General features: G+C 40.7%; 1 pseudogene; it reads left to right on the top strand.

Annotated features, from left to right (window-relative positions):
• The first annotated feature begins 2,305 nt into the window (after positions 1–2,305).
• Positions 2,306–2,468, top strand: LOC111546221 (annotated as a pseudogene).
• Positions 2,469–4,908: the final 2,440 nt, after the last annotated feature.

Below are 4,908 nucleotides of genomic sequence, written 5' to 3'. Positions count from 1 at the left end.
CCAGAACAAGTACACAGGAGGGCCCAAAACTCAATTACTTTGACCTCAGACTTTTTATTTAAAGGAAAACAAAACAAAAACCTTAAAAACTGTATCGGTCAGCTAGGGCTGCTATAACAAAATACCACATAATGAGTAAATTGAACAACAGAAATTAATTTTCTCTTAGTTCTGGAGGCTGGAAATCTATCATCAAGATGCCTGCAAATTCGTTTCCTGGTGAGCCTGCTCTTCCTGTCTTGTAGTCAGCCACCTTCTCTCTGTGTCCTCATGTGGCCTTTCATCTATGTACACATGGAGGAAAGAGAGATCTCTGACTTCTCTTCTTCCAATAAGGAGATCAGACCTACTGGAGTAGGGCCCCATGTTCGTGACCTCATTTAGCCTTAATTGCCTCCTTAAATGCCCTAGCTCCAAAAATAGCTACATTGGTGATTAGGGCTTCAACATAGGACTTTGAGGAAGACCCAATTCAGTCCATAACATCCACTCTCTGGAGCCCCCAATCCATGTCCTCCTCACATGCAAAATACGTTCACCCCATGTCAACAGCCCCAGCAGTCTTAACCCATTCCAGCCTCAGCTCTGAATTCCAATATCTCAGCTAAATATTACCTAAATCAGGTATGGGTGAGACTTGAGGTATGATTCATCTTGAGGCAAAATTCCTCTCTAGTTTTGAACCTGAGAAACTAGGCAAGTTATATGTTTCCAAAATACAGTGGCAGGAAAAGCACAGAATAGACACCCCCTTCCAAAAGGGAGAAGATGGGAAGGAGAAAGGAGTGACAGGTTCCCAAGGAAATCCAAAGCCTAGTAAGTCAAATTCCTCAAGATCATAAAGTTCAAGAATAAATCCCTTTGATTGGAAACTCTGCCTTCTGACCCACTGAGGCAGCAGCATCACTGCCATGTTGCCCCCTCAACTCTTTATAGAGGTCCTGCCCTTGAGGCTCTGGGTGCATGCAGCCTGGCCTATAGAAACCAAGAAGGGGCCCCACTCTGTGAAATCAAGGAGAAAATAGCCTTGCTTCCTCAGCCTGTGGTGGGAGTGGCAGACCTGATGATCTCTGAATCAACTTCAGGGTCATTCTGCTCTTTCTTGAAGGATAAAGACAAATAGCTCTATTGTGCCATAATGTAGAATCCCAGGAGTCTGAAAGTCTTCCTTTGTTTTGTCCCATCTCCATTCTCCTTGGTCCAAACTGGCAGTGTCTCCTCTCGTATATGCCAATCTCTATTCCTGGTTTCTGCTGAGATGGCTGATTGACTCCATGGGTAATCTCCTGATGGACTGATTGTCAAGCCACACCCTTGGTGTTCACTCTGGAACATGCTTTCTCATTTTTTTGCAATATGGATAGGCTGAGAATTTTCCAAATCTTCAAGTTCTAGTTGCTTTTTACTTAACAATTTATTTAACTAATTTCTCTCCTCTTATATGTTATTATAAATAATAAGGAGAATCCAGAATGCACCTTCAACACTTTGTTTATAAACCTCCTCAGCTAAATATTCAGTGTGGTCACTCATAAGTGGTACCTTCCACAAAAACTACAACACAATTTAGCTAAGATTTTTTGCCACTTTATAACAAAGATGGCCTTTCATCCAGTTTCCAATAGTGTGTTCCTTCTTTGCCTCTGAGAACTCACTAGAATCACCATTAACATTCATATTTCTGCCAATAGTTCCTTCAAGGCAATCTAGGCTTTTTCTAGCAGCACCTCAAATCTCTTCCAACTTCTGCACATCACCCATCACCCAGTTCCAAAGCCAATCCACATGTTTAGGTACTTGTTATAGAAGCATCTCATTCCTTGGTACCAAAATCTGTATTAGTCAGGGTTCTCCAGAAAAATAGAACCCATCACAATCAGGGTAGGGGGTGATTTATTAAAAAGTCTTAGCATCACTTCTTGGCATTTTGCCTAGGAGTAAGTGTAGAATCTATTGCATTGATCTGTTCTCACGCTGCTAATAAAGACGTACCTGAGAGTGGGTAATTTATAAAGGAAAGAGGTTTAATTGACTCACAGTTCCACATGGCTGCGGAGGCCTCACAATTGTGGTGGAAGGCAAAGGAGGAGCAAAGTCACGTTTTACATGGTGGCAGGCAAGCGAGATTGTGTAGGAACTCCCCTTTATAAAACCATAAAATCTCATGAAACTTACTCGCTATCACAAGAACAGCAAGGGAAAGACCTGCCCCCATGATTCAATTACCTCCCACCGGCTCCCTCTCACAACACGTGGGAATTATGGGAGCTACAATTCAAGATGAGATTTGGGTGCAGACACAGCCAAACCATATCATTATTCTTATCAGTTTAGTATCTGGTGTGTCCTCTATTTGAGCACAATAAATTAAATAAATTTTTGGAGAAGGGAGATAGAATGGGAGCTTGTTCCATCCACTCCATGCATTAACCTGGTATTGCAGTACCTCCAGGAATGGTGCAACTTCCTCCTGCCTCACAGGATTAAAAAAATGAATTAGCCCCACAGAACTGTAGAAGCTAGAAAGTTCCAAGATCTGCAGGGTGAGTGGAGAAGCTAGAGACCCAGAAGGGCTGATGATGTAGGTCCAGCCTGAGTTCAAGGACCTGAGAACCAGGAGAGCTGATGGCTAGCAAGGCTCAAAATTCAAGAAGAGCCAATGTTTCAGTCTGAATCTGAAGACAGGAAAAATTCCCTCTCACAAAGGGAAGGGTCAGTCTTTTTGTTCGATTCAGGCCACTAACTGATTGGATGAGGCCCATCCACATTAAGGAGGGCAATCTGTTTTACATAGTGTACCACTTAAATGTTAATCTTGGGCTAGGTGTAGTGGCTCACGCCTGATAATCCCAGCACTTTGGGAGGCCAAGGCAGGTCGATCACCTGAGGTCAGGAGTTCGAGACCAGCCTGGCCAACATGGTGAAAACCTGTCTCTACTAAAATACAAATATTAGCTGGGCATGGTGGTGGGTGCCTGTAATCTCAGCTACTTGGGAGGCTGAGGCAGGAGAATCATTTGAAACCAGGAGGCGGAGGTTGCAGTGAGCCAAGATTACACCATTGTACTCCAGCCTGGGCAACAAGAGTGAAACTCTATCTAAAAAAAAAAAAAAGATTCTTCTCTCCACCTATCACAATAGCCACCCAGTCACTTTTGCTGCTCCCTCATTTCCACTAACCCTTCTTCTCAGCCTTGCCAAGTTCTGTGACCCCTCGACTTGATTTCTTCCAGTGTGATTGCTGGTTTACTTCCATAGAATCACCAAAGTAGAGGTAAAAAGTGGCACATGGGCCCCTACTCCAGAAAACTGAGTGTGAAATTCAAGGTCAACCAGTCCTTATGTATGACTGAAATTTATAATCTCTTTTTGTGGTATTTTAATAAAGTTTTCAAAGCTTTATATTAAAAATTTAAGAGATATCATGTTGTATTAGTCAGGGTTCTCCAGAGAGACAGAAACAACAGAATGGATGGATGGATGAATAGAGGATTGATTGATTAATTGATAGATAGATAAATACATACATACACAGATGAAGAGGCATTTATTAGGGTAATTGGCTTATATGATTATGGTGGCTGAGAAATCCTGCAACAGGCTGTCTGCAAGCTGGAAACCCAGGGATGCCAGTAGCATGGCTCAGTCCAAGTCCAAAGGACACAGAACCGGGGAAGCTGGGGGTGTAACTCTTAGTCTGAGGCCAAAGGCTTAATGACCTGAAGGAGGAGGACTGCTAGTTCAAGTTCCACAGTCCAAAGGCTGGAGTACCTGGAGTTCTGATGTCTGAGACCAAGAGAAGAGGGTGTCCCAGCTCCAGGAAGAAGAGAGTAAATTTGCTTTTCTTTTGACTTTTTGGTGTATCCATGTCCCTAGTCAACTGGATTGTGCAACCCACATTAAAAGGGATCTTCCCCATATAGTCCACAGACTAATGCACCAATCTCCTCTGGAAACACTGTCACATACACACCCAAAAATCATGCTTTACCAGCTATCTAGATATTTCTTAATTCAATCAAGTTGGCACCTAAAGTTATCCATCATACAAGTAGGTAAAATAAGATGAGAGTCTGCCTTTATTCCCACTAAAATCCCAATAACCTCCTTGGAGTTAAGAGTCTGAGCTTCTAATTTTTTCTTCTATGCATTTATAAACACATAGGGTCTCCTTTACACAAATGGAATCACTTGGAATTAACTAAGCACAAGAAAACCTTCCCATTGTGTTGTTTCTGTATTTCCCTTCTTCCTTAAAATGAATTTCGAAGATCTTAGAACTTTTCCTCTCCTAATTATTTGAAAATTATATATTTTATTTTTATTTATCTGATGTTACACTTACATCTGGACAATGATATTGATGCATTTTTTTCTATCAATGTTGAGAATTAATCAGCATTCATAACATTCATACTCCAATAGGGTAATATTGTTATTAAAATTTGTCCCATTCCTTTTTAAAAAATTTTTAATTATGGAAGCTTCCAATATAGACAAGAGTAGATCAATGACTATAATCAATCCCTCTGTACTCCTCACCAGCTTAAACATGAGGAATGTGTCTCAACTCATGACAAGTTTACATCCCCATCCACTTGTTCCTCCCACACTATTTTGAAGCATAGCCCAGATATCATATCATTTCATCTGTAAATCTTTCAATATCTATCTCAAGAAGATATAAGGGCTCCTTTCACATAAACACAGTATCACACCTAAGAATCAATTAATAATAACTAGTAAATACCCAGAATTCCAATTATGTCATACATGTTATTATAATTTTTTTCCTATAGCTTTTTTGAATTGGGATTCAAATAAAGTCTACATATTGCAATTGGTTAATAATTCTTTAACATCTCTTAAAGCATAGATTTCTTGTCATGTCTTTTTTTTCTTACAATT

The sequence above is a fragment of the Piliocolobus tephrosceles genome, chromosome 11, assembly GCF_002776525.5.
Source record: "Piliocolobus tephrosceles isolate RC106 chromosome 11, ASM277652v3, whole genome shotgun sequence".
Lineage (NCBI taxonomy): Eukaryota > Metazoa > Chordata > Mammalia > Primates > Cercopithecidae > Piliocolobus > Piliocolobus tephrosceles.
Note: the sequence above shows the minus strand (reverse complement) of the source record. Positions and strands in the feature narration are given on the sequence as shown.